Consider the following 19,854-nt stretch of genomic DNA (forward strand, 5'->3'; position numbering starts at 1 on the left):
ATCGATACATTAAAATCACCATGCATATCAACATTTATAATAAATAAATTAATATGATCCATATCTAACGAAACGAACAAAATCTTTTAAAAAAACATGACTTTGAAAATAAAATAAATTAAAGAATAAAAACGGTAATAGGCAAATTTGAGAACAGGAACAAAGTATTCCACTAAGGGCAGCGGACAGTGGCTATAAATACAAATCCCATTTCGCTAAAACATATTCAACACAAAAGCGTAAGCTAAGCATTTACATATAACTAACCAAAGCATTCAACAAAATGTCTGATTCCCGTCCTCACAGTATGTTCTTCCTATCAGTTACTCAAATGTGTTCGATAGCTAACGATTTAGCTTATGAACGTTACTGTATAATGATTTAGTATCTTTATTTCAAATTTATAACAATTTATGTTTTTTTTAGTTTATTTTCAAATCCTCCTGATTTGAAACATTTATCCTTGGTTTGTTCATTTTTATTTTCAAGTTTTTAAAATTTATGTTTATTCCTACCAATTTTGAAATTTTATATATATGATTATATAACGATTTATTGAATTCTACATTTTGTTGGTAGAGTTATGTGTATTAGCAAATTTAACACGAATATATGTTTTAAATAGGAAAAAGTGAATGGCCTGAGCTCGTGGGAGTAAAATTTTCTGTTGCTGCTGAAATAATAGAAAGAGAGAATCCTTGTGTCAAAGCCCAAAAGATTCTAGCTTGTTGTTACGAAAAATCAGAGTTCGATCCTTCACGAGTTTGGGTTCGTGTCAATATTAATGATGTCGTTGTTTTCGTTCCTAAAGTTGGTTAAAAATTGCACACAAGTATAGTTGTGTAAGTTATATGTATCAACATAAATAATATGAAATTACTAATAAGGTAGTATGTAACTGCCACTTTAATTACTGAATTGTTCCAATGTTATCGCACTATTTTATGTTATTAATAATGCTTTTACTTTTTCATATTTTATTGGTTCAATAATATGCGGTGCATTGAATCTTTTGTTCGAGAATTTAGATTTTGTGTTAGTTCACTTATTGATTTCACTTTTATATCATTCTTAACATAAATATAATGGAGACGTGCATCAATTTCATACACATTCCTATGTGCTCCATTTTGGTACATACATAACTTACCAAACTCATATCAATTTCATAATCCTTCGATCTCATAATATCAAAAAAATTGTAAAAGAAAAAGTAAATAAGGACATATCTGTAACTTCCAGCCTAGGGTTTGAATTAGGATTCGGAATCCGGATTTAGCACCTTCTAATGGGGAGTTACAAATGGTATTAGAGCGATACCTCTCCCAGTAAAATGTGGTTCGAACATGAATCAAGACAGTAGCTGATGGGCATGTACACCCATGTAAACGAGGGACATATGAATTAATCGTGACCACATCTAAATGAGAGAGATCTTGAGGAAAGGATGACTAAGAAAAAATTAAAAGAAATGAAAGTTACTACTTGTACCAATAAGGTGTGCACAATCGTAGTAAATTCTATGTTGGGTGACCTCTTGAGAATTCTCGTAGAATGCATGTGACTGAGGATAAAGTATGATTAAAAAGACCCGTGTTGGTTTGTGAGGATAGTCTTCACTCTTAGAAACAAGAAGTAAGTAACGTGACCATATCGCAAGGGATTGTCGAGGCCATTAGAAAGTGTCTAATCCAAATTTCAAATCTTGATTCGAATTCTAGACATGGGGCGTTACAAAAACCATATCAATGGAACCACATCCACCTTGGTTCGTCTTCGAACCACATCTTAAAATCATTGTATAATTAGTATTAATTTTGTTATCATAGCATCTTAGGTTTAATGTTTGTCTTTTAAGTTTTATCTTAAAGATAAGTCATGTTGAAATTTTAAAAGACAAGTTGTGAAGTAATTAAATGTTTTTTTTGTTTGTTTGTTTACAAATTCATGAAGATGTGTTATTACAACACTTCAAATTAATTTTAAAAAAATTTAGATAACCTTAAAAAAAAAAATAGACATTTTTCCAAGGTTCTTGATAATATTGGATAAAAACTTGAATATAAACGTAGTTAAAAAGTGTTTGTATAACATGGTAAAAGATACTTATTTTAAAGTTTTTCTTTTTATAAGCTTTACTAAAAAGTAGACATTAATTTTCAAAAGATTTTTTATAATTTTCAAAAGTTTTTCATAATCTAGGAAAAACTAAACGTCCTTCCGATACTTTTTGGTAATATGAAATACTTCGTCTACAATTTTAATAAATTCCTATCTTTTCCTTTTTTAACGAATACATCACTTTGACTATAGATAACGGTTGAATTCAATATGTGCAATGAATTTTGACGAGATGGATGCGTGCATTGTGGCTCCTACACATGTCTTGATTTTATGGTCGTTTGATGTATGCGATGTTATGTTTTTGTTATGATGTCAGATATTATGTTACATAAGTTATGGTATATTATAAAGTATGTCATGTCAGGTTAAAAAAAAAAAATCACAAATAAATATTATAATAAAAAAAAGACACCTTAGAAAAGTCAAAATAACTTCATCCTTAAGGAAAAAAAAAAAAAAAAAACAAGAGTATGTAACAGAGGGGTTATTGACTATAAAATAGAATACCCATTTGGCCAAACAAACTCAAGAAAAGAGTAAGCTAAGCATTTTCTTATCATCCACTAAAGAAGCAACAAGATGTTGGTGTCCTCCTTCTAGTAGTATGTTCTTCCTATCGCTTATTCTTTTAATTGTTTTGAAGTTGTTTCTAAATGCTATAATCGAGATGTTTGCAAATTTTGAAGCAGTGGTATAGCTGAAATAAATGTTCGAGTAATCTCTAAATATAAATATATGAATTTTTATGGTAACAATTCAAGCTTATTGCTAATAGATATTATTTGCTTTGACCCATTATGTATCGCTATCAGCCTCACAATTTTTAAACACGTTTGTTACGAAAAGGTTTCCACGCCCTTATAAGTAGTGTCTCGTTCCCCTCTCCAATCGATTCGTGATCTCACAATAGTACGTGCCAACTCTACTGGCTATCCGCATGATCAACGTCCTACCATAGGACCGATCAACCTTGTAGGGATGGTCCATCCTATGGGAGGGAGTTGATCATGCGGGTAGATAGTAGAGCGTTAATCATGTGGTTGGGAGGGGAATGAAACATTATTTATAAGGATGTGAAAATCTATCCATAGTGATGTGTTTTAAAATTGTGAGGCTGACGATGATACATTACCAACCAAAGCGGACAATTTTGGTTAGTGGTGAGCTTGAGTTGTTACAAATGATATCAGAGCTAGACACTGGTTGGTGTATCTAGGAGGGCGTTATATCAATTACAACTTTAAACTTTAAAAGTAAATTAATTTAGACTATCCAACATAATTTCGTTTTAAAAGTGTTAATGCATAGCTTTCAAATATATAAAAGACCGATGTAAGTTAAAGAAAAATATGAGAATCGAATAGATAGAGACAATTTTTCATCTTTCTCTCTATTATAATTTTTCTCGAAGCTTATGTGAAATGTTTGGAGAATAATAATGTTATTGAGATGCTTTCGAATTGATTTGGAATAGAATCCAGTGAAAATAATTATTCATTATTAATAAATTTTATTCATTTGCTTTGAATTTTTATTGTTTCATTGGAGTTTTATGTATTAACAAATTTAACACGAATGTGTTTTTTAAATAGAAAAAAGTGAATGGCCCGAACTTGTGTTTTTTAAATAGAATATTCCGTTGCTGCTAAGATAATAGAAGAGGAGAATCCAAATGTCAAAGCACAAAAGATTCTTGCTGGGAGTTTAAGAGATCAAAAATTCGATCCTTCAAGGGTTTTTGTTGATGTCAATATTAATGATGTCGTTGTTGTAGTTCCAAAAGTAGGTTAAAGATTGCACACGAGTATGGTTGTGCAACTTATATGTATCGATATAAAGAATATGAAATTACTAATAAGGTAGTAGCTAACTACCACTTTAATTACTAAATTGTTCCAATGTTATCGTACTATTTCTATTATTAATAATGCATGCCAAACTTGGTCTATTACTTACTAATTCGTCACTACAATTTTTGTAATGGAACCAAAAAAAAAAAAAACATGATGGTCGTCGGCAGAGTCGAAAACTCCGGCGAACGCCAGAGTTTTCGCTCGCTCACGACCCACAAAGGACGGTCGAGGGCTGGGATGCCACAAATCGCATCCCCGACCTTCAGCCACCCGGGAAAGCACCTGCAAAGAAACGAAAACGGTAAGAAAAAAGGAGAGAGAACAGAAAACTGACGGAACTCCGGCGAAGCCGAACCGTACAAATCGACGTCGAAAACCCCCATTTCACACCACAAAAGTAATCCCAGAACCCTTTACACACATCAGAAGTAGGTTTTAGACGAATTCCGTACGCTGAACACAGTCGGCAAGGAAGACGGAACGGCGGACTTCCGAGCTTCTCCAGATCCGGGAGTGCAAGGCCCTTACCAACGAAATCTGTACCAAAAACGGGGTTAGGGTGAAGGATAGGCTTGGGAACGGGAAAAAAAAAGGGGACGTCGGGACGACGTTGTCGAGGAGAGAGAAAGACCGCCGGAAAATCGCGCAGGAGTCGGGCGAAGAGGACGAAGTCCGACCCGAGATCCGGATCCGAAAACCCGAACCGAACCCCGTCCCTTCGGTCGGCCCAGAACCCACGTTACCCGCAGCCCAAACACCTGGCCTTCACCCGTGAGCCGACCCATCACCCCACGGCCTGTCACCCGCGAGCCGGCCCATCACCGCGCTGCCCGTCACCTGCGTTCGACCCGTTAACCCGCGCCTCGACCCGAGACGCTTGCACACGCGTCGCCCTCTGATTGTGCCACGTGTCACGTCTGCAGCGCGGCTCCTCTCGGCTCAAGTGGCTTCATCGGCTCGGCGGCGGCTCTTCGGCTCCGGCGGCTTATTCGGCTCGGGAAACCTGTTTCCAGCCCGTTTGACACCGTTCCGATCCACCCGGACCTGGTTTCGGCCCTGTTTAAGGAACCAACCACTAACGGAAGCGTAAAACGTCCACAAGAAGCTAGGAGCTTACGTTATATTCTAGGGAGTACTTCGGCTAAGGCCTACCAAGTAAGTGGCTCACCCGTTGTAGGTTATGTATTAATTGCCGTATGTTGGCATGTACCCGTGGTTATGCACGTGCCATTAAATTGTTTGCTAGCTTAATATGCTTAAGTACGAAATCATGTGAATGTGAATGTATGTTATTTATGCTGCTTATTGGATGTGATATGAATGCATGTAACGATGTGTGACCTGTGTACGATTATGGCTTGATGTATGAGTATGGGAATGTGATTGAATGAATTGCATGACATGGAATACGGTAAAGTGCATGATACATAACCCCGCTAGGAATATGTACGATATGTAATGGCATGTAAGCATGAAAACGTGACGCGGGGTTATGCTCATTAAATGATGACTGTAGGACTAGAGGGACCTCATGCATATTGTGTGTTCATGCATTTGGGGGGATACCCCTATCCCATCACGAGGGTACAGACGCGTACATCCAAAGGGCAGGACAACGATCGTTATGCTCTGCATAGCGCTGCTGTGACGATTGTAGTTTTAACGGGTCCCGGTGGGCCCCCAGAGCATGCCCACCGGCTAGGGACAGTGGCCCAGCGGTGTGCGAACTAGCTGGTGAGCCCATACTCGCACGTATGGGCTGCGTGTAGAGTATATGGCCCAGCGGTGTGCGAACTAGCTGGTGAGCCCATACTCGCACGTATGGGCTGCGTGTAGAGTATATAGTACACGTCCACGATTACCTGTTAGGACTACACCGTTGGGAAAACGAAATGAAATAAAACGAAACGAAACGAAAAAGAAACGAAACGAAACGATAGGTCCCATCATTTCATTGCATGTGTTTGTCGCATAACCTCGATAGGGGGGTCGCTTATTGAGTATTCTAGAAATACTCAAGCCTCGTGCTACTTTACTTTTGCAGATAAGGGCAAGGCACCCATGTGACAACGACGACGGCATCGGACACCTCAGGGTCGTGGCACATGCATAGGGTAGTTGGTTGTTTTTTTTNGTATGTTGGCATGTACCCGTGGTTATGCACGTGCCATTAAATTGTTTGCTAGCTTAATATGCTTAAGTACGAAATCATGTGAATGTGAATGTATGTTATTTATGCTGCTTATTGGATGTGATATGAATGCATGTAACGATGTGTGACCTGTGTACGATTATGGCTTGATGTATGAGTATGGGAATGTGATTGAATGAATTGCATGACATGGAATACGGTAAAGTGCATGATACATAACCCCGCTAGGAATATGTACGATATGTAATGGCATGTAAGCATGAAAACGTGACGCGGGGTTATGCTCATTAAATGATGACTGTAGGACTAGAGGGACCTCATGCATATTGTGTGTTCATGCATTTGGGGGGATACCCCTATCCCATCACGAGGGTACAGACGCGTACATCCAAAGGGCAGGACAACGATCGTTATGCTCTGCATAGCGCTGCTGTGACGATTGTAGTTTTAACGGGTCCCGGTGGGCCCCCAGAGCATGCCCACCGGCTAGGGACAGTGGCCCAGCGGTGTGCGAACTAGCTGGTGAGCCCATACTCGCACGTATGGGCTGCGTGTAGAGTATATAGTACACGTCCACGATTACCTGTTAGGACTACACCGTTGGGAAAACGAAATGAAATAAAACGAAACGAAACGAAAAAGAAACGAAACGAAACGATAGGTCCCATCATTTCATTGCATGTGTTTGTCGCATAACCTCGATAGGGGGGTCGCTTATTGAGTATTCTAGAAATACTCAAGCCTCGTGCTACTTTACTTTTGCAGATAAGGGCAAGGCACCCATGTGACAACGACGACGGCATCGGACACCTCAGGGTCGTGGCACATGCATAGGGTAGTTGGTTGTTTTTTTTTCCCATGTCTAGTATAGGTCAGAAGGGGATGAAATGTATTTGCATAATAAACCTTAGGGTAGAATTGTTGGTTTTGTTGCTTTTTCCTTTCTTTCAATAATGTTTCCCTTTTTTCCCTTGTAACCTTTGTTTTTGAGGTAATAAAAAGGCGAGTGCGAACAACATTTATGAATAGAGTCCATTAAATGTATATTCCGCATTTCAAAGTAGGGTGATGACCTTAGATTAAATAGGTAAAATATTAGGGTTGTTACAATTTTACTTTCTCTTCACGTGCGGGAATTCAAATCTCTGACCTCTTGTTCGTGGGTACAATTTTATGTTACTTGAGTTATTCTCATGTTGGCAATTTCACCATTACATATAGGATAAAAACTGAAGTAAAATCTATCATCCAATTTCATATAATAGAAAAACAATGTTAATGTGTAAGAGAAATGAAGACATCCTTGTACCAAGAAACAAATTGAATTTGAAGTGATATTTACGAGAATACATGTACATACAACTACAATCGCTAATGTGTAAGCAAATAGCCGATGATAGTTGTATTCTCGTAAAGGTCTTATTTGTTTTAATATAAAAAAGAAATGAAAAGCTAACGTGAAATCAAACTTTATCCTAATTGTCTAATGGCCTCCTTACCAAATATCATTGGTCAACTCGAGTAACTTTGTCCTTACTTGAAAAAGAATGTTTGAAAAATGTTGAGTATTAAAAGTTCTCGATAATTGACTTCACCTTGAAGTTAGGAAATGTATAAATATGTAATCATACATATAGTGGGACATAAAACCTAGTTTGAGTTCCACTTCTTTTGATTTTCTCGAGATTTGAATCACTTTCATGTGCATAGTTTCATATATAAAACTTTCATGTACATAGCATTCTAGCATTCTAATCGAGCTTATAGCATTCTAACAGTAAGATTATTTATAAGGATGTCTATTCAAAACTTAGATTTAACCCAATCGTTTCAAAATTTTCTCCACCGACTATCTTTGCATGAAATTAACAACCCTAAGCTCATGTATTCCATTAGATAAGCTTAACAAATTCTTAACCCGACTAAAAACAAAAGGGAAATGTACTAAACCAAACCAAAACATTGAAGAAATGTGAACCATGCTTCAGTCCAACTGAAACGAGTTGAACCGATGCTAAGCTAGTCCAAATTTCCCTCCACTAATCAACCCAAAAGGCGTTGAACCATTCTAAATAAGTTGAGCTACTACGAATTTGCAAATGGAATATAAATATATTGAACCAGTTGAATCAACCACAAGACTGGGTGAAACTCACTAAACTAGTCGCCAATTGCTAAACCAATGGAAACTTGTAGAATCAATCTCAATTTCCACTAATGTGAGATTTGGCACAGCTACTATAGGTCAAATATAACGACCCTAAATTAATAGAGGTCAGGTCGTCTTGCTTTCTCTAACGGAAGATCTCTTCTCTTCCCATCAAATCTTTTATTTTTGTTTTTCTTTCTGTTTTTTTTTTCTTCAGTAATGACTGATGGTTGTGAGGAGTAGGTTGAGTATTCTAGGAGAAGGGTCATGCGAGAGTTTAGCTGAGAGATGAGATTAGTTGTTATTATTATTATTCTATTTATTTTTATTTTTCCATTGGTTACCATGTGACATTTTTCAAATGTTTTTAATAATCTTTGATAAAAAGTTAGAAGATAAGCATTGTTATTTTTTATTTATTAGGATAATAGATAGACCGATATTTCAAAAGTTTTTTTTTAATTTTATTTTTATTTTTATGAACTATGCAAAATAATTTTTTTTTTTTTTTATTCTTTTGGGATGTATATCCTTTCTATGGTAAGTGTGTTGACCGTGTCGGTTGATATCAATATATGTCATAATTGATACATTGAAATGATGCATAATTTTATATTAATGTGATGCATTAAAAAGAAAAAAGAAATCAACCTACCTGTTAATATTTATAATAAATAAATTAATATGATCCAAATTCAAAGAAAAGAATAAAATCTTTAGAAAAATGTAACTTTGAAAGGAAAATAAATTTAGGAATAAAAACCATAAGAGAAAAATTTAAGAGTACTCGATAAATAATAAAAAACGACAGCTTTTCCAAAATCAATATTTTTATTCTTATTTGTATCTTTAATGTAAATAATACAAAGAGGCATTCAACTAAGGGTTTAGCAGGTATTGGCGATAAATACAAATCTCATTTGGCCAAACAAATAAATTCAACAAAAGAGTAAGTTAAGCTTCTACGTATAACCAACCAAAATATTCAACAAAATGTGCGATTTTTATCCTTCGAGTATGTTCTTCTTATCACTTGGCTCTAAATCTATGAAACATTATTTCTTACAAATCGGGACTTCAAAGCAGTTTGATTACCAACGACTTAGTAGATAAAACTTTTTTATATAACAATCGAAGATTTAAATTTCTTCTGTTGCTATGAAATCTTAACTTCCGTTCCGTAATGGTTCTCCTTTTTATTAGTATTATTTTTTTATATTTTTGAAATTTATACTTGTTTCCACCCAATTTAATTTACTTCATGAATTTTTATCTCATCAAAAGATTTAACATGAGTAAATTAATTTAGATTCTTCAAAAAAAATTCGTTTGATAATTTATCTCCATAATTTGATGAGATTTAAAAAATATATATTATTTATATGATTTTTAATTTATTTTAAATAGATTATGTTGTTATGAATTCTTATTAAAAAATATGTCTGTGTGTATTGGCAAATTTAACACCAATATATGCTTAAAATAGTTAAACAAGAATGGCCGAGCTTGTAGGAGTCCTCTTGTCACATTAAAATAGTTAAAATAGTAAAATTTTGTGTTGCTACTGCGATAATAGAACGAGAGAATCCTCTTGTCACAGCCATAAAGATTAAAGAGGGGAGTTTCAGAACTGCGAATAACAATTGTTTTTGCATTTGGGTTGATGTCGTTCGTAATGATATAGTTGCTTTAGTTCCTAAGGTTGTTTAAAGATATATATGTATTATTGAATTCTTCCGAAGCTATCAGACTATTTATGCTATTAATAATGTATGCTAAACTTACTCTAGTACGTAATATTTCATATCATCAATTTCGTATGTCATTTGAACTATGTTTATATTATTCATAACATTAACTGTGATATGAAATTTATTTTATTTCAAGAACGTGGTTTTAAAATAATGGACGATACCATTTTTCTACTGAAATAGAGTCGTTACTATAAACATGACATGATTGTTAGCTGCAGAAACATTCCTTTAAAATATTTCAAAACGATATCATGGATTTACACGTTAAAAATAAAAACCTTAAATCAGTCCAACACATAAAAATGAGAATAAACAATATATCTAAAAACTAGAAAATAAAATAGAAAAACCAGTAAAACAATGCCCTGATCTAATCTAAGGACAATGAGATAAATAAAATGCAACTACCCTAACACAAGTTATATGGTCTTCAACGTGACGCCGATATCATCCGTACATGGGTACTTTACCTTTATCTAAACTATAATGTTACAAAAATTATGTCAATGAAACTACATGCACCTTGGTTCGTCCTCGAACTACATCTTAAATTCTTGATATAATTAGTATTAGTTTTATCGAAGTGTGTTATCATTACATCTTAGGTTTAATGTTTGTTTCTTAAATTTTATCTAAAGAAATTTTAAGACATTGGCTTTTGTATTAGTTAAAGGTGGTAGAGTCTTGGAGTAAGTAATTGCAATGCTTTTTGTTTACACTTTTGTAACGCAACACTTTAAATTAATTATAAAAAATTAGATAACGGTCATATTCCACGTTGGTTGGAGAGGAGAACAAATACCCTTTATAAGGGCGGAAAACCTTTTCCTAACAGACACATTATAAAGCCTCGAGGGAAAGCCCGAAAGGGAAAGCCCAAAGGGGATAATATCTGCGAGCGGTGGGCTTGTGCCATTACAAATAGTATCAGAGCCAGACATCGAGCGATGTGTCAGCAAGGAGGTTATTTCTCGAAGGGAGTAGATACGAGGCGGTGTGCCAGTAAGGATGTTGGACCTCGAAGGGGGATGGATTTGGTGGAGTCCCACATCGATTGGAGAAATGAATAAGTGCTAGCGAGGACGCTGGGCCCTGAAGGGGGGTGGATTGTGATATCCCACATTGGTTGGGGAGGAGAACAAACACCTTTATAAGGATGTGGAAACCTTTCCCTAGCAAACGCATTATAAAGCCTTGAGGGAAAGTCCAAAAGGGACAATATCTGCTAGCGGTGGGCTTGTGCCATTACAAATGGTATCAGATCCAAACACCAAGTGATGTGCCAGTAAGAACGTTGGGCCCCGAAAGGGGGATGGAATTGATGGGGTCCCACATCGATTGGAGAAATGAACAAGTGACAGCGAGGACGCTGGGCCCTAAAGGGGGTGGATTGTGATATCCCACATTGGTTGGGGAGGAGAACAAACATCTTTACAAGGACGTGGAAACCTTTCCCTAGCAGATGCGTTATAAAACCTTGAGGGGAAGCTCGAAAGGGAAAGCTCAAAGAAGATAATATCTGCTAGCGGTGAACTTGGACAGTTACAATAACCTTAAGAAAAAATAGACATTTTTCCAAGGTTCTTGATAATATTGGATAAAAACATGAAGATAAACTTGGTTAAAAGGTTTTTGTATAACATTCGGTAAAAAGGACATGTTTTTAAATTTTTTTTTATAAGCTTTAATAAAAAGTAGACCTTATTTTTCAAAAGATTTTTTAAAATCTTCAAAAAGTGTTTTATAATCTAGGAAAAAGTAGACGTTCTTCCAATAGTTCATCTACAATATAAATAAATTCTTATATTATTCTTTTTTTTTTTTTTTTTGACAAATATATCACTTTGACTATAGGTATTTGTTGAATTCAATATATGCAATAGTTGTTGATGAGATGGGTACACCTAATCGTCAAGTGTTTGTGTATGTTGATTCTAATATATGTCGTTGATATCAATGAGATGAGATTATTTGAGTGGACGTTTCGATGCATCTTTTATGTCGGATGAGATGCATGTATAAAAGGAAAAAAAAAAATCAACTCGTGTATTTATATTATTATAATAAACTATACTGTTAATTTATTGGATGACTTGATTGTTGTACGAACGACGTGTGCGATGTAGCTCTGATTTTATGATTATTTGACATATGCGAGGTTATGTTTATGCTTTGATGTTAGATGTGATGTTACGTAAGTTATGCTATGTTATAAAGTATGTCATGTAACGATTATGTTAGGTTATGAGATTATATTATGATATTGATGTTGTATGATGCATAAACTTTCATATGCCATTTTATGAAAGATATGTAATATGTTCACTCGTATCCTATGAGACAATCGAAAGTCATGTATGTTAATTACGTTATTCATGTCCACATATGAGTACAGACACGTCACATACATATAGATGCTTCTTCATTATGATGAGTGCGAACGTGTATATTACAATATCTATGTTTTGCCATGATATTATCCGACTCCTTTCCTTCTATGATTCTAGTAGTGTGATCATGCCCTAGCTGAAGGATAGACTTGGAGTGTACGTATAAACTCGAGAATACAAAATAACAGTAACTCCTGTCCTTCTATGATTCTAGTAGTGTGATCATGCCCTAGCTGAAGGATAGACTTGGAGTGTACGTATAAACTCGAGAATACAAAATAACAGTAAAGCCTCTTATACATAACACTATTCAACTAGCCAACGCATAAAATGTTGTATCTTTAATTCTCAACAAATTAAAGATAAAAAATAACACATAAATATTATAATAAAAAGGACACTTTCCTAAAGTCAAAATTCCTTTTTAAAGAATATAAAGAGTATGCAAACTAAGGGTTAGTGGCTATAAATACAATACCCATTTGGCCAAACAAACTCATCAAAGACTAAGCTAAGCATTTTCTTACCACCTACCAAAGAAGCAATAAGATGTTGTGTCCTCCTTCTGGTATGTTGTTCCTATCACTTACTCCTCTAAATGTTTTGAAGTTATTTCCAAATGCTATGATCGAGCAGTTTGAAATCTTTGAAGTTGTCGTATAACTGAAGTTATATGATCTTTTTGTCTAACCAATGATTTTAGATCTTTCTGAATGTTCGAGTCATCTATGAATATAAATATATTGATATTCTTCTAGACAAATATCAAGTATTTGTATTGTAATAGCTCTCGCTTTGGCCCGTTGCGTATCGTCATCAACCTCACGGTTTTAAAACTTATCCGTTAGGGAGAGGTTTTCATACCCTCAAAGGAATGTTTCATTTCTCTCTCCAACCAATTTGTGATATCACGGTAGTACGTGCCAACTCTACTGGCTACCCGCATGATCAATGCCCTCTCATAAGACGGATTCTCCCTGCAAGATTACCACTGACTACCCGCATGATCAATGCCCTACCATAGGACGGATCCATTGTGTAGGGAGGATTTGTCCTATGGGAGGGCATTTATCATACGTGAAGTCAGTAGAGCTTTGATCATGCGGTTGGAGAGGGGAATGAAGCATTTTTATAAGGTTGTGGAAGCCTCCCCCTAATGATGTATTTTAAAACAGTTAGGCTAACGGGGATACGTTAAGGGCCAAAGTCGACCATATCTGCTAGTGGTGAGCTTGAGTTGTAACAAATAGTATCAGAGCCAGGCATCAAGCGGTGTGCCAGTGAGAACGTTAGGCTCCCAAAAGGGATGGATTGTGAGATCCCACATCGGTTGGAGAAAGAAACGAAGCATTCTGTATAAGGGCGTGGAAACCTCTCCCTAGTAGATGCATTTTAAAATCGTGAGACTGACGGCGATATGTAATGGGCCAAAACAAACCATATATGTTAGGGGGGCTTGGACTCACTAATAAATTTTATTCATTTGTTTTGAATTTTTATTATTTCATTGGGAGTTATGTGTATTAACAAATTTAACACAAATGTGTATTTTAAATAGAAAAAAGTGAATGGCCGGAGCTTGTTTTCGTAGAATATTCCATTGCTGCTAAAATAATAGAAGAGGAGAATCCTCATGTCAAAGCAGAAAAGATTCGAGCTTGGAGTGGAAGACGTAGAGATCTCAATTGTTTACGAGTTTGGGTTGACGTTAATATTAATGATATTTGTGTTTTAGTTCCTAAAATTGGTTAAAGATTGCACACGAGTATAGTTGTGTAAATTATAATATAAAGAATATGATATTACTAATAAGGTAGTATTTAACTACCACTTTAATTATTGAATCGTTCCAAAGCTATCGCACTATTTATGTTATTAATAATGCATGTCAAACTTAGTATATTACATACTAATTCGTCACTACAATTTTACTCTCTTTATTTTTTTAGTTCAATAATATGCTGAGGTGAGAATTCAAATCTCTGATCTCTTGTTTGAGAGTACAACTTTATGGTACTCGAGATATTCTCATGTTGCCTATTTTACCATAACTTGGGGAAGAAAAATCTACCGTCCAATTTCATGTAACAGAAAAATAAATGTTAATGTGTATATAAATAGTTCTCGTAGAAGAAATGAAGGCATATCTGACTAAGAAGCAAATATCATCGTAAAAATCAAATTTGAAGTGATATTTACGAAAATATATGTACATACAACGACAAACGTTAATGTGTTAGTAGATAGCTTATGATAGTTGTATGTACATGTATTCTCGTAAAGGTCTTATTTGTTTTAACGTTAAAAAGAAATGAAAAACTAATGTGAAATCGAACTTTATCCTAACTATATAATGGTCTCCTTAGCAAATATCATCGGCTAGCTTGAATTCCTTTGTCCTTGCCTGAAAAAGAATATTTGAACCATGCTTCAACCCAACTCGAGTTGAATCGATGCTAAGTCTGTCCTGAACTAATTTGAAACAGGGTTAAATCAATCCAAAAGGCGTTGAACAATTCTGAACAAGTTGAGTTGCTGCGAATTTGTGAATTGAATATAAATATGTTGAACTGGTTGAACCGGTTGAACCAACCACTAGACTGGGTGAAACTCGCTAAACTAGCACGTCAATTGCTAAACCAATTGAAATTCGTAGAATTGATCTCAATTTTCATTAATGTGAAATTTGGTACAACTAGTAGAGGTCATCCGTGGCAACCCTAATTTTTTTTTTTTAATTACAATTAATGTCGCTAATACATACTTGACATGACTAATGTGTTCGAAAAATAAATACATCTAAAATATTTCAAAAATGGTGTCATAAACTTATGGTTCGTAATAAATACAATGTCATGAAATAACAAAGCAAAATATATATGTCATAAATCAAATAAAATAAATAAACCTCCGACTAACCTAAGGGCTATTAATAGACATAAACGCCACTACCTTATGAACCCTATGATTCCATGGCTTTCATTGAGACGTCATCATCGTATACGGAAAAGCGACACAGCTAGATGGTTGTTTCTTCCCACTCCTTTGTAACACTAAGAAGGAATCTTAACATAACTCTCTTCTAAACGATAGCTCATACGGTAGTCCATCTCCACATCTATCCATTAAACTTTGACAAGATCGTACCACCTTATCCAAATCATAACTCAATAACTTTAAATCAGCTTACCCTCAAACCTAGCTTAATCCTTTCAATTCATGCCAAGGTGAGGAAGATTCTACGTTTCACCATCCTCAAAGCCCGACCTCTATTGAATGCGGTTATAGTGTTAAAAAATCTGACAACCCGATTTTTATGTGACTCGAGTCGCTACTATCTATAAAAGCATAAAAGACCGAGTAAGAAGGATGGTAAAAATTTCTTCGTTTAAAAACATAATATAAATAAATTTTATTTACAAAACCATGTTAAAGTTTGAATACATTGGGCCCAACAACCACACTCGTTCATGTCTTGTTCCTATTCTTGACCTGAAAACTTAAGGCACTTTTTTTTTTTTTTTTTCGTTCTTGTGTGGTTCCTAGCTATCTTCGTGTATTAATGGACTTGTCATATGTAGTGCAACTTTAGGGCATAGTTGTAAACATACTTAGACTTGAGTCATCCTAATCTTATCATGAGGTAGCATCATGGTTACTTGAAAACCAAGTGCTGACTATGAGCTCATTTGGGGCTAGGGTAGTCTCCTGGTTGCTCGAAAAATAAGAGTTATCCTAAAACTTATTATGGGGGAGCATCCGGGTTATTTTAGAACTAAGTGCTAATCTTGAGCTCATTTTGAATTAAGATAACCTCCTAGTTGCTCGAAAACTAAGGACTATCCTAAAACTTGTCGTGAGGTAGCATCCTAACTACTTGAAAATCAAGTACTAGCCAATCAACTTGAAGTCTACCCTAAAGTTGAAAAACACAGAATATACGAGGAAAAAACAGACGATGCATACTGAAGTTATACGTAAACGAAACAATCGAGCTAGTCCATTAATCGAATCATCTAAACAAATTCTTAATCGATCGATTGAACGTGTTTGATGTTTTCGGCTTGGCTTAAACTCTCTTTGTTGTTAAATAAATATAAAGAAAGTTATATATATATATATATATATATATATATATATAAATTCTAATAAAAGTTAAGACATTATTTTTCAAAATTAATAGTAAATTGGTTTAAAATGTTGTTTATAATCTTCAAAAGTGTTTGGATAACGTTGGAAAAAGTAGACATTATTCCAATGTTTTTTAAATATATAGATAAGGTTATAAACAAAAATATTTTGTTCCCTTTTACCTTTAGTAAATTCCTATGGGATGTAAAATTTAATATTTTAAAATTTGTAGAGAATATAATAAACAACAATATTATACTATTTATTTTAATAAAATAAACATTAATGAATTATAATAATAATAAAAATAAAAAAGACGACATCGCCAAAGTCAACATCTTTGTCCTTATTCCTGTCCTACACGATAATACTACCAATAGAACTTCATAGAAAACTACAACAAAAGCCCCACGAGTGTTGGCTATAAGTACGACACTCATTTGGCCGAACAAATTCAACAAAAGAGTACGCTAAGCATTTCCATATAACGAAGCAAAATGTCTGGTACGTGTCCTCTCCATATGTTCTTCTTATCATTTACTCTTAAAATTGTTTTGAAATTGTTTAGAAATGCTACGATGGAGCGGTTTGTAAGTCTTGGTATGGAATTATGTGCATTTTATTGTGAGTGATCTGTATTAACAAATTTAACACGAATATGTGTTTTAAATAGGGAAAAGTGAATGGCCTGAGCTTGTGTTCGTAGAATATTATGAAGTTGCAGATATAATACAAAAGGAGAATCCTAACGTCAAACCACAAAAGATTCTTGCCGGGAGTCCGATGATTTTGAATTACGATCCTTCACGAGTTTGGGTTATTGTCAATATTAAGGATGTTTGTATTTCACCTCCCAAAGTTGGTTAAAAATTACTCACGGCTATCGTTGTAAAAGTTATATGTACGTGTCTATATGAAAGTACTAATAAGGTAGTATCTAACTACCATTTTAATTATTGAATTGTTCCAATACGATCATACTATTTATGCTTCGTCAAACTTAATTTATTATATACTAATTTTTTTCATCTTATTTAGATTAGTAATATACCATAAAGAAAGTTCAAACGTGCGGCTTGTATTACTTGAGCTATTTTCATATTGGCAATTTCACCGTTACATTATTAGAAAATGTAACAGTCTAAGTCCATCGCTAGCAAATATTGTCCGCTCTGGCCCGTTACATGTCGTTGTCAGCTTCACGATTATAATACTCGTCTACTACAGAGAGGTTTCTACACCCTTATAACGACGAATGTTTTGTTCCCCTTTCCAACCAATATGGGATCTCATAATCCAATCCCGGGGGCCTAACATTTTCAAGGACACACCACAGTGTCTAACTCTGATACCACTTATAATAGCCCAAGTTCCCCACTAAAAATTATTGTCTACTTTGGCCCGTTACTTATCGTCATCGTCAATCTCACGGTTTTAAAATGTGTTTAGTAGGAAGAGGTTTCCACATCTTATAATTCTCTCTCTCGAACCGATATAGAATCTCACGAAAAAAAACTATTTGACTGTTGAACTCAAACCTACCGTCACAATTTCATATAATATAATAGTGCTCATAGTGCTCATATTAGATAAGATTGTCAAAGAATTATATATTTTAAAGGCGTTTCATTAATGTCTTTAGAATATAAATCCAATAAAATTTAATGAAAATTAAAGATACGAACTTAAATATTCTTTTGAGAGCTTTACGAAGGAAATGTATAAATACGTCATCGTCAACCTCACGATTTTTTAACCCCTCTCTGGAGGCCAGCGTTCTCGTTGACGCAGCGCCTCAGTGTGTGACTATGATACCATTTGTAACAATCTAAGCTCATCATTAGCATATATTATCCGCTTTGGCCTGCTCCGTATCTTCATCAGCCTCATGATTTTAAAACGCATCCACCAGGGGAGGTTTCCACACCCTCATAAGGAATTTTTTGTTCCCCTCTTCGACCGATGTGAGATCTCACATTCTTGCATTTCCTAACCACGACAGTAGAGTCAATTTCTAAATATTTATTAAAATACTAAGTCATATGCTATTCTTACCTTTTAAGCAAAAGCAAAGCACTCTTATACGAATGACGACCACATCACGTAGGAGATCATGGAACCAATATTAGGGTAGCTGCATTTTTATTTTGCTTATTAGTCTTAGGTTAGTATAAGACATTGTTTTATTTCTTAGTTTACGTTAATTTTTTATTTTTCGTTTATGAAATGTTGTCGGTTTGATTTAAGAATTTTATTTGATTTAAGAATAAAAAAGTAACATTTTTAATTACTCTTTATCGGGTATTGTCTATAAATACAATATTCATTTAGTCGAATAAATTCATTATAAGCTAAGTATTTCGATATAATCAACCAAAGCATTCAACAAGATGTCAGATATATGTCCTCCCGGTACGTTCTTCCTATCATATAAATCTCGATTTCAAAACCGTTCAATTGAAGGAAGGATTTAGTTTATGATCTATACTGCATAAAAATTTCGTCTCTTTCGTTTAAAATTGTTGTATAATAATTGTTCGGCCTAATTTACTTTATTATAATTTTGTCACCTCTAAAAAAGATTTAGATTCTCGATTTTTTCCTAGAGAATTATTTTATATATTAAAAGATTTGGCACGAAAAACGCTATTTTAAAACTCTTATATTTATTTTTGGGCAAATATCTTATCGGTTCGTTCATTTGCATTTCATTTTGAGTTATGTGCATTAAAAAAAATTAACACGAATATTTGTTTTAAATAGGAAAAACGGAATGGCCCGGGTGGGTATAGAATATTCTATTGCTGTTAGGATAATAGAAAAGGAGAATCCTCATGTCAAACTATCGCGGGGAGTTCGAGAATTATGAATTACAATCCTGGACGAGTTTGGGTTGGGTTGATGTCAACATTGAGAATAAGTGTGTTTTAATTCCTAGAGCAGGTTAAGGAATGTAATATTATAAAGTATATGAAATTACTAATAAAGTAGTGTGTGACTACCGTTTTAATTATTGAATTTGTTATTAATAATGGATGTCAAATTTAGTTTATTACATATTAATTCATCCGTTCGATTTCATTTTTTAATCTTTATTTTTTTTTTCAACAATATTTGATTCAGATAATTCTTGATGAACTCTTATTTGAGGGTACAGTCTTGTATCAGTTGAGCTATTTTCAAATTGGTAATTTAAACGTTACATCATTTTTACGATAAAAATAAGTAGAAAATTTTGTTTAACCAACTACAGTCTACAGTTATAATTTCATAATTTCTCGTAGGGAAGAATTGCATCATT

General features: G+C 34.5%; 2 long non-coding RNA genes across 2 annotated transcripts; both read left to right on the forward strand.

The window, feature by feature from the left end:
- The first annotated feature begins 2,662 nt into the window (after positions 1–2,662).
- Positions 2,663–17,509, forward strand: LOC111430978. Its single transcript, XR_002708421.1, has 2 exons — positions 2,663–2,726; positions 17,227–17,509. It is a non-coding gene; the product is annotated as an uncharacterized LOC111430978 (long non-coding RNA).
- Positions 17,510–18,886: 1,377 nt separating this feature from the next.
- LOC111430979 lies at positions 18,887–19,566 on the forward strand. The gene is made up of 2 exons (XR_002708422.1): positions 18,887–18,965; positions 19,317–19,566. It is a non-coding gene; the product is annotated as an uncharacterized LOC111430979 (long non-coding RNA).
- The last annotated feature ends 288 nt before the right edge of the window (positions 19,567–19,854 follow it).

The sequence above is a fragment of the Cucurbita moschata genome, unplaced genomic scaffold (genome assembly GCF_002738365.1).
Source record: "Cucurbita moschata cultivar Rifu unplaced genomic scaffold, Cmos_1.0 Cmo_Scf00035, whole genome shotgun sequence".
In the NCBI taxonomy this organism is placed as follows: Eukaryota; Viridiplantae; Streptophyta; class Magnoliopsida; order Cucurbitales; family Cucurbitaceae; genus Cucurbita; species Cucurbita moschata.